Below are 11,855 nucleotides of genomic sequence, written 5' to 3' on the forward strand. Positions count from 1 at the left end.
CGTCTAGTTTTGTGTAGGATTGAGGTAAGGACATCTGGTATTGTGTAGAAGTGAGAGAAGGACTTGCAGTGTTGTGTAGAAATGAGTGAAGGACATCTAGTGTTGTGTAGGAGTGAGGGAAGGACCTGCAGGGATGTGCAGGAGTGAGGAAAGGACCTGCAGAATTGTGTAGAAATGAGGGAAGGACTTCTAGTTATGTGTAAGAGTGAGGGAAGGACATGCAGTGTTGTGTAGGAGTGAGGGAAGGACTTCTAGTATTATTTTGGAATGAGGGAAGGACTTGCAGTGTTGTGTAGGAGTGAGGGAAGTACTTGTAGTGTGGTGTAGGAGTGAGGGAAGGACTTGTAAATGCGGTGTATGAGTGAGACATGGACTTTTAGTGTGATCTAGGAGTGAGAGAAGGACTTGTAGTATGGTGTAGGATTGAGGGAAGGACTTGTAGTGTTGTGTATAAGTGAGGGGAGGACTTGTAGTGTTGAGTAGGAGAGAGGGAAGGTCTTGCAGGGTTGTGTAGGTGTGAGGGAAGGACTTGCAGTGTTGTGTAGGTGTGAGGGAAGGACTTGCAGGGTTGCGTAGGAGTGAGAGAAGGACTTGTAGTGTGGTGTAGGAGTGACAGAAGGACTTGTTGTGTTGGAGTAAGGGAAGGACTTGTAGTGTTGTGTATGAGTGAGCGAAGGACTTGTAGTGTTGTGTATTAGTGAGGGAAGGACTTGTGGTGTAGGAGTGAGGGAAGGACTTGTAAATGCGGTGTGGGAATGAGGGAAGGACTTGTAGTGTGGTGTAGGAGTGAGGGAAGGAATTGTAGTGTGGTGTAGGAGTGAGGGAAAGACTTGTGTGGTGTAGGAGTGAGGGAAGGACTTCAGAAAGTTGTGTATTAGTGGGAGGGAAAGCAGGGGACGTAAGTGTAGGAGTGAGGGAAGGACTTGTAAATGCGGTGTAGGAATGAGGGAAGGACTTGTAGTGTGGTGTAGGAGTGAGGGAAGGACTTGTAGTGTGGTGTAGGAGTGAGGGAAAGACTTGTGTGGTGTAGGAGTGAGGGAAGGACTTGTAAATTCGGTGAAGGAGTGAGAGAAAGATTTATAATGTGGTGTAGGAGTGAGGGAAGGATTTGTAGTGTTGTGTATTAGTGAGGGAAGGACTTGTAGTGTTGTGTAGGATTGAGGGAAAGACTTGTAGTTTTGTGTTGGAGGGAGGAAAGGACTTGTAAATGCGGTGTAGGAGTGAGAGAAGGACTTGTCGTGTGGTGTTGGAGTGAGGGAAGGACTTGTAGTGTTGTGTAGGAGTGAGGGAAGGACTTGCAGGTTTGTGTAGGAGTGAGAGAAGGACTTGTTTAGGAGTGACCATATAGACTTGTGGCGTTGCGAAACTTGTAAATTCTAATACACTGTTGTAATCTTTTATGTGGATTTGTAACTAAACAATCAGGAAGTATTTTGTTCAACTTAATTATTTTGGACTTAAGTTTCATCTTCAATTGCAAAAGAAAAATTTTATTTTTTCTGGCAGTAAAATACAAGATGTTAGTTTAAGATTTTATTGTAAAATTAAGTAATTATTACAGCTTTACATCTTACTTGTAACCAGTGAGCCTTTCCTGTGGGCAAACTTTTGAAAATGTAAAAAAAATGATTGCATTTGTTGTAAATGTTCTGAGGCAGTATGTCCCTCCTAGGGGCTATGTGAGGCCCCCAGGGCTTATATGCCGCCGCCACGGACTGTTTGGCTAATTAGGGCTGTGTGATGATCATAGGTGGTTGTATAATGAATTTAAGGACTATGTAAGGTTGTCAGGGGTAGTCTGATCCAACCAGAGGCTCTTTGTGGCTATATTGTGAATATCAACTTGGAGATGTGTGAGGCTCTTAGAGAGCTGCTGCACTTGTGACTGAGGGGGTTAATTGATGCTCTTAATGTCTGTGTACAGAAAAAGATGAATATATCCTAAATAAGTCAGTCTACCCGACATGACAGGAAGTTGTATTGTGTATAATATTTACTGCTGGTTCGACAAGTCTTTATAAATGCTAAAATTGATTATAACGGTGTATTGAAAGTTTATCTACTGATTACTGTAGGACTGAGGGAAGGACATGCAGTGTTGTGTAGTAATGAGGGAAGGACTTCAGTATTAAGTAGGAATCAGGGAAAGACTTGCTGACCTAATGAATGAGAGGGGGACTTACTGACCTACTAAGGAGTAAGAGGAGGACTTACTGACCTACTAAGGAGTAAGAGGAGGACTTACTGACCTACTGAGGAGTGAGAGGAGGACTTACTGACCTACTAAGGAGTGACAGGAGGACTTACTGACCTACTAAGGAGTGAGAGGAGGACTTACTGACCTACTAAGGAGTGAGAGGAGGACTTACTGACCTACTAAGGAGTGACAGGAGGACTTACTGACCTACTAAGGAGTGAGAGGAGGACTTACTGACCTACTAAGGAGTGAGAGGAGGACTTACTGACCTACTAAGGAGTGACAGGAGGATTTGCAGTGTTTTATAGGAGTGAGGGAAGGACTCACTGTGCTGTGTTTAGGAGTGTGGGAAGGACTCACTGTGACGTGTAGGAGTGAAGGAAGGTCTCACTGTGATATGTAGGAGTGAAGGAAGGTCTCGCTGTGATGTGTAGGAGTGAGGGAAGGACTCACTGTGATGTGAAGGAGTGAGGGAAGGTCTCGCTGTGATGTGTAGGAGTGAGGGAAGGACTGATTGTGAGGTGTAAAGTGAAGGGCTTCTGTCTCACCAATGAGGCAGACTACTGGTGATGACGTCATTGCTCTTGTGGTCTGTTCCACCATTGACGTAGACTACTAGTGGTGACGTCACTGCTGTGGTCCACCAATGGAATGCCCAAGGTGACTTCAGCTCACTTAAAATGCAGAGAACTTGTTACATAATGTTACAAGCAAGTTGTAATGATTTAATAAGAACTGAAAATTACAGTAAATTCTTGAAGTAGCATCTTTTAATCCAGTGCCAACAAGAGTAAAATAGTTCAAAATAAGTCAACAATGTCATAACATTGTTAAAGTTACGTTATTTTGTACAGTAGTTTCATCTTCATTTGAATAACACAATGTTTTAGGAATTTACCTTAATTATCATTTAGTTATTTATTACGTGTTCACAACTTACTTTGTAACCAATGAATTTTTCCTCTGGACAAACTTTTGTAATTGTATTTTGTTTTTGTTTTTCAAATGTTACACATTTTAAAAATTAATTACAAGGCAGTGTATCTTCAAGGGGATAAGTGATGTTTGTGGCAACTTGGGGATGTGTGAGGCTCTTAAGAGCTGTCTGTGTCTCTGAGGAGGCTGATTGATTCTCCCCTCAGATCTACATGATGCTTCTAGGGGCTTATAAGTAGCTAGTTGTGTACAGCTAGTAAGGGCTATGTGATGACACTGAAGGCTGTCTGTCACTGCCAGGGACAGTGATGCTGCCAAGGGCTGGGTGCCAAGGCTTATCCGAGCCCCCTACTATAGAGAGGCGAGGCACGTCGACCAAGGTACACTGGTAGCCTTGCATGACCCAGGTTGGGTCGCCTTCATGGGACACTGTACACAGGTTGTAGTACCATAAGGGCAACCTAACCTAGCAGTAACCTGGTGTCAATCATTACAATAAATGTTTGTAGAGTGACTTAATGTGTCGAATAAATGAAAAAGAATACTTTTTTCTTTTTTTTAATAATCCTAATAAAAAAGTTGAAAACAAAAGGGTTCCAAAGGTAAAAATGATGAGAACCAATTTTTATACTTAAACGAAAAGTAGAAAATCTACGTCACCGGAAAGTAGATACTTACGATCTTTTGAGAATTAGAAAAATCCTAAGTTAATTTTCTCTTAAGTTCGAACTTACGACAATTAAAAAGATCGTAAATTCGGATTCTCAAAAGATCGTAATTATCTACTTTTCGGGAAAGTAGATTATCGACTTTTTGGTAAAATATTACCTACTTTTAAGAAGTAGGTTATCATAGAAAACGGGAAATTTGTATAACAGAAAATGGGAAATATCTACTTTCTGGGAAAGTTGGTTATCTACTTATCATAGAAAACGGGAAATTTGTATCATAGAAAATGGGAAATAATCTACTTTCCGGGAAAGTTGGTTATCTACTTTCCCGAAAAGTAAATTATCTACTTTCCCGAAAAGTAGATTATCGACTTTTCGGGGAAGTAGATTATCGACTTTTTGGTAAAATATTACCTAATTTTCTGAATTAGATTATCATAGAAAACGGGAAATTTGTATCACAGAAAATGGGAAATATCTACTTTCTGGGAAAGTTGGTTATCTACTTATCATAGAAAACGGGAAATTTGTATCACAGAAAATGGGAAATATCTACTTTCCGGGAAAGTTGGTTATCTACTTTCCCGAAAAGTAGATTATCGACATTTCGGGGAAGTAGATTATCGACTTTTTGGTAAAATATTACCTAATTTTCTGAATTAGATTATCATAGAAAACGGGAAATTTGTATCATAGAAAATGGGAAATAATCTACTTTTCGGGAAAGTAGATTATCGACTTTTCGGGGAAGTAGATTATAGACTTTTTCATAAAATATTACCGATTTTAAGAAGTAGATTATCATAGAAAACGGGAAATTTTTATCACAGAAAATGGAAATTATCTACTTTCTGGGAAAGTTGGTTATCTACTTATCATAGAAAACGGGAAATTTGTATCATAGAAAATGGGAAATAATCTACTTTCCGGGAAAGTTGGTTATCTACTTTCCCGAAAAGTAAATTATCTACTTTTCGGGAAAGTAGATTATCGACTTTTCGGGGAAGTAGATTATCGACTTTTTGGTAAAATATTACCTAATTTTCTGAATTAGATTATCATAGAAAACGGGAAATTTGTATCACAGAAAATGGGAAATATCTACTTTCTGGGAAAGTTGGTTATCTACTTATCATAGAAAACGGGAAATTTGTATCATAGAAAATGGGAAATAATCTACTCTCCGGGAAAGTTGGTTATCTACTTTCTCGAAAGTAGAGATTATCTACTAGAGTAGATTATCGACTTTCGAGGCAGATTATCGACTTTTTGGTAAAAATATTACCCAATTTTCTGAATTAGATTAACAGAAAAACGGAAATTTGGTGGAATACAGAAAATGGGGAAATAATCTACTTTCCGATAGCCCATTTTCCGAAAGTAGATTATTATCTACTGAGTAGATTATCGACTTTTCGGGAAAGTAGATTATCGAATTTTTGAAAATTATTACCTAATTTTCAGAAGTAGATTATCATAGGAAACGGGAAATTTCTATCATAGAAAATGGGAAATAATCTACTTTCCGGGAAAGTTGGTTATCTACTTTCCCGAAAAGTAGATTATCTACTTTTCGGGAAAGTAGATTATCGACTTTTTGAGGAAGTAGATTATCGACTTTTTGAGAAATATTACCTGATTTTCAAAAGTAGATTATCATAGAAAACGGGAAATTTGTATCACAGAAAATGGGAAATATCTACTTTCTGGGAAAGTTGGTTATCTACTTATCATAGAAAACGGGAAATTTGAATCATAAAAAATGGGAATAATCTACTTTCTCTCAAAAGAAAGAGTCTACTTTTCCCGAAAAGTAGAAGATATCATATTTTTCGAAAGTAGATTATCGACTTCGGGGAAGTAGATTATCGACTTTTTCATGCAAAATATTGCCACTATTTAAGCGCAGATTATCATAGAAAACGGGAAATTTGTATCACAGAAAATGGAAAATATCTACTTTCTGGTAAAGTTGGTTATCTACTTATCATAGAAAACGGGAAATTTGTATCATAGAAAATGGGAAATAATCTACTTTCCGGGAAAGTTGGTTATCTACTTTCCCGAAAAGTAGATTATCTACTTTTCTGGAAAGTAGATTATCGACTTTTCGTGGAAGTAGATTATCGACTTTTTGGTAAAATATTACCTAATTTTCTGAATTAGATTATCATAGAAAACGGGAAATTTGTATCATAGAAAATGGGAAATAATCTACTTTCCGGGAAAGTTGGTTATCTACTTTCCCGAAAAGTAGATAATCTACTTTTCGAGAAAGTAGATTATCGACTTTTCGGGGAAGTAGATTATCGACTTTTTGGTAAAATATTACCTATTTTAAGAAGTAGATTATCATAGAAAACGGGAAATTTGTAACACAGAAAATGGGAAATAGGCTATCTACTTTCTGGGAAAGTTGGTTATCTACTTTCCCGAAAAGTAGATTATCTATTTTTCGGGAAAGTAGATTATCGACTTTTCGGGGAAGTAGATTTTCGACTTTTTGGTAAAATATTACCTAATTTTCTGAATTAGATTATCATAGAAAACGGGAAATTTGTATCAAAGAAAATGGGAAATAATCTACTTTCCGGGAAAGTTGGTTATCTACTTATCATAGAAAACGGGAAATTTGTATCATAGAAAATGGGAAATAATCTACTTTCCGGGAAAGTTGGTTATCTACTTTCCCGAAAAGTAGATTATCTATTTTTCGGGAAAGTAGATTATCGACTTTTCGGGGAAGTAGATTTTCGACTTTTTGGTAAAATATTACCTAATTTTCTGAATTAGATTATCATAGAAAACGGGAAATTTGTATCAAAGAAAATGGGAAATAATCTACTTTCCGGGAAAGTTGGTTATCTACTTTCCCTAAAAGTAGATTATCTACTTTTCGAGAAAGTAGATTATCGACTTTTCGGGGAAGTAGGTTATCGACTTTTTGCTAAAATATTACCTAATTTTCTGAATTAGATTATCATAGAAAACGGGAAATTTGTATCATAGAAAATGGGAAATAATCTACTTTCCGGGAAAGTTGGTTATCTACTTATAGAAAACGGGAAATTTGTATCATAGAAAATGGGAAATAATCTAATTTCCGGGAAAGTTGGTTATCTACTTATAGAAAACGGGAAATTTGTATCATAGAAAATGGGAAATAATCTACTTTCCGGGAAAGTTGGTTATCTGCTTTCCCGAAAAAAGATTATCTACTTTTCGTGAAAGTAGATTATCGACTTTTCGGGGAAGTAGATTATCGACTTTTTGGTAAAATATTACCTAATTTTCTGAATTAGATTATCATAGAAAACGGGAAATTTGTATCATAGAAAATGGGAAATAATCTACTCTCCGGGAAAGTTGGTTATCTACTTTCCTTTAGTAGATTATCTACTTTTCGGGAAAGTAGATTATCGACTTTTCGGGGAAGTAGATTATCGACTTTTTGGTAAAATATTACTTATTTTAAGAAGTAGATTATCATAGAAAACGGGAAATTTGTATCACAGAAAATGGGAAATATCTACTTTCTGGGAAAGTTAGTTATCTACTTATCATAGAAAACGGGAAATTTGTATCATAGAAAATGGGAAATAATCTACTCTCCGGGAAAGTTGGTTATCTACTTTCCCTAAAAATAGATTATCTACTTCTCATGAAAGTAGATTATCGACTTTTCGGGGAAGTAGATTATCGACTTTTTGGTAAAATATTACTTATTTTAAGAAGTAGATTATCATAGAAAACGGGAAATTTGTATCACAGAAAATGGGAAATATCTACTTTCTGGGAAAGTTGGTTATCTACTTATCATAGAAAACGGGAAATTTGTATCATAGAAAATGGGAAATAATCTACTTTCCGGGAAAGTTGGTTATCTACTTTCCCGAAAAGTAGATTATCTACTTTTCGAGAAAGTAGATTATCGACTTTTCGGGGAAGTAGATTATCGACTTTTTGGTAAAATATTACTTATTTTAAGAAGTAGATTATCATAGAAAACGGGAAATTTGTATCATAGAAAATGGGAAATAATCTACTTTCCGGGAAAGTTGGTTATCTACTTTCCCGAAAAGTAGATTATCTATTTTTCGGGAAAGTAGATTATCGACTTTTCGGGGAAGTAGATTATCGACTTTTTCATAAAATATTACCTATTTTAAGATGTAGATTATCATAGAAAACGGGAAATTTGTATCACAGAAAATGGGAAATATCTACTTTCTGGGAAAGTTGGTTATCTACTTATCATAGAAAACGGGAAATTTGTATCATAGAAATTGGGAAATAATCTACTTTCCGGGAAAGTTGGTTATCTACTTTCCCGAAAAGTAGATTATCTAATTTTCGAGAAAGTAGATTATCGACTGTTCGGGGAAGTAGATTATCGACTTTTTGGTAAAATATTACCTAATTTTCAGAATTAGATTATCATAGAAAACGGGAAATTTGTATCATAGAAAAATGGGAAATAATCTACTTTCCGGGAAAGTTGGTTATCTACTTTCTCGAAAAGTAGATTATCTACTTTTCGGGAAAGTAAATTATCGCCTTTTCGGGGAAGTAGATTATCGACTTTTTGATAAAATATTACCTAATTTTCTGAATTAGATTATCATAGAAAACGGGAAATTTGTATCATAGAAAATGGGAAATAATCTACTTTCCGGGAAAGTTGGTTATCTACTTTCCCGGAAAGTAGATTATCTATTTTTCGGGAAAGTAGATTATCGACTTTTCGGGGAAGTAGTTTATCGACTTTTTCATAAAATATTACCTATTTTAAGTAGTAGATTATCATAGAAAACGGGAAATTTGTATCATGGAAAATGGGAAATAATCTACTTTCCGGGAAAGTTGGTTATCTACTTTCCCGAAAAGTAGATTATCGACTTTTCGGGGAAGTAGATTATCGACTTTTTGGTAAAATGTTACCTAATTTTCTGAATTAGATTATCATAGAAAACGGGAAATTTGTATCATAGAAAATGGGAAATAATCTACTTTCCGGGAAAGTTGGTTATCTACTTTCCCGAAAAGTAGAATATCTATTTTTCGGGAAAGTAGATTATCGACTTTTCGGGGAAGTAGATTATCGACTTTTTCATAAAATATTACCTATTTTAAGAAGTAGATTATCATAGAAAACGGGAAATTTGTATCACAGAAAATGGGAAATATCTACTTGCTGGGAAAGTTGGTTATCTACTTATCATAGAAAACGGGAAATTTGTATCATAGAAATTGGGAAATAATCTACTTTCCGGGAAAGTTGGTTATCTACTTTCCCGAAAAGTAGATTATCTACTTTTCGGGGAAGTAGATTATCGACTTTTTGGTAAAATATTACCTAATTTTCTGAATTAGACTATCATAGAAAACGGGAAATTTGTATCATAGAAAATGGGAAATAATCTACTTTCCGGGAAAGTTGGTTATCTACTTTCCCGGAAAGTAGATTATCTATTTTTCGGGAAAGTAGATTATCGACTTTTCGGGGAAGTAGATTATCGACTTTTTCATAAAATATTACCTATTTTAAGAAGTAGATTATCATAGAAAACGGGAAATTTGTATCACAGAAAATGGGAAATATCTACTTTCTGGGAAAGTTGGTTATCTACTTATCGTAGACAACGGGAAATTTGTATCATAGAAATTGGGAAATAATCTACTTTCCGGGAAAGTTGGTTATCTACTTTCCCGAAAAGTAGATTATCTACTTTTCGGGAAAGTAGATTATCGACTTTTCGGGGAAGTAGAGGACGACATTTTCATAAAATATTACCTATTTGGCGCATTATCATAGAAAACGGGAAATTTGTATCACAGAAAATGGGAAATATCTACTTTCTGGGAAAGTTGGTTATCTACTTATCGTAGACAACGGGAAATTTGTATCATAGAAATTGGGAAATAATCTACTTTCCGGGAAAGTTGGTTATCTACTTTCCCGAAAAGTAGATTATCTACTTTTCGGGAAAGTAGATTATCGACTTTTCGGGGAAGTAGATTATCGACTTTTTGGTAAAATATTACCTAATTTTCTGAATTCGATTATCATAGAAAACAGGAAATTTGTATCATAGAAAATGGGAAATAATCTACTTTCCGGGAAAGTTGGTTATCTACTTTCCCGAAAAGTAGATTATTCACTTTTTCATGAAAGAGATTATCGACTTTTTCGGGAAATAGATTATCGACTTTTTGGTAAAATATTACCTAATTTTCGAATTAGATTATCGGCAGAAAACGGTAAAATTTGTATCATAGAAAATAAAGAAGCAAAGGAAGGTTAAAATAATCTACTTTCCGAAAGTTGGAAGAGTCATTTGGTAGATTATCTACTTTTCGGGAAAGTAGATTATCGACTTTTCGGGGAAGTAGATTATCGACTTTTTGGTAAAATATTACCCTACTTTTAAAAAGTAGATTATCATAGAAAACGGGAAATTTGTATCATAGAAAATGGGAAATAATCTACTTTCCGGGAAAGTTGGTTATCTACTTTCCCGAAAAGTAGATTATCTACTTTTCGGGAAAGTAGATTATCGACTTTTCGGGGAAGTAGATTATCGACTTTTTCATAAAATATTACCTTTTTTAAGAAGTAGATTATCATAGAAAACGGGAAATTTGTATCACAGAAAATGGAAAATATCTACTTTCTGGGAAAGTTGGTTATCTACTTATCATAGAAAACGGGAAATTTGTTTCATAGAAAATGGGAAATAATCTACTTTCCGGGAAAGTTGGTTATCTACTTTCCCGAAAAGTAGATAATCTACTTTCCGGGAAAGTTGGTTATCTACTTTCCCGAAAAGTAGATTATCTACTTTTCGGGAAAGTAGATTATCGACTTTCGGGGAAGTAGATTATCGACTTTTTGGTAAAATATTACCTAATTATCTGAATTAGATTATCATAGAAAACGGGAAATTTGTATCATAGAAAATGGGAAATAATCTACTTTCCGGGAAAGTTGGTTATCTACTTTCTCGAAAAGTAGATTATCTACTTTTCGGGAAAGTAGATTATCGACTTTTCGGGGAAGTAGATTATCGACTTTTTGGTAAAATATTAACTACTTTTAAGAAGTAGATTATCATAGAAACGGGAAATTTGTATCACAGAAAATGGGAAATATCTACTTTCCGAGAAAGTTGGTTATCTACTTTCTCGAAAAGTAGATTATCTACTTTTCGGGAAAGTAGATTATCGACATTTCGGGGAAGTAGATTATCGCCTTTTTGGTTAAATATTACCTACTTTTAAGAGGTAGATTATCATAGAAAACGGGAAATTTGTATCACAGAAAATGGAAAATATCTACTTTCCGGGAAAGTTGGTTTATCTACTTTCCCCAAAAGTAGATTATCTACTTTTCGGGAAAGTAGATTATCGACTTTTCGAAGTAGGTATCGAGCCACGGTAAATATTACCTACTTTTTAGAAGTAGATTATCATAGAAAACGGGAAATTTGTATCACCAGAAATGGGAAATATCTACTTTCCGGGAAGAAGTTGGTTATCTACTTTCTCGAAAGTAGATTATCTACTTTTCGGGAAAGTAGATTATCGACTTTTCGGGGAAGTAGATTATCAGTACAGTAAAATATTACCTACTTTTAAAGTAGATTATCATAGAAAACGGGAAATTTGTATCACAGAAAATGGGAAATATCTACTTTCCGGGAAAGTTGGTTATCTACTTTCTCGAAAAGTAGATTATCTACTTTTCGGGAAAGTAGATTATCGACTTTTCGAGTAGATTATCGACTTTTTGGTAAAATATTAACTACTTTTAAGAAGTAGATTATCATAGAAAACGGGAAATTTGTATCACAGAAAATGGGAAATATCTACTTTCCGGGAAAGTTGGTTATCTACTTTCTCGAAAAGTAGATTATCTACTTTTCGGGAAAGTAGATTATCGACTTTTCGGGGAAGTAGATTATCGACTTTTTGGTTAAATATTACCTACTTTTAAGAGGTAGATTACCATAGAAAACGGGAAATTTGTATCACAGAAAATGGGAAATATC

The sequence above is a fragment of the Homarus americanus genome, unplaced genomic scaffold (assembly GCF_018991925.1).
Source record: "Homarus americanus isolate GMGI-L3 unplaced genomic scaffold, GMGI_Hamer_2.0 scaffold56178, whole genome shotgun sequence".
In the NCBI taxonomy this organism is placed as follows: Eukaryota; Metazoa; Arthropoda; class Malacostraca; order Decapoda; family Nephropidae; genus Homarus; species Homarus americanus.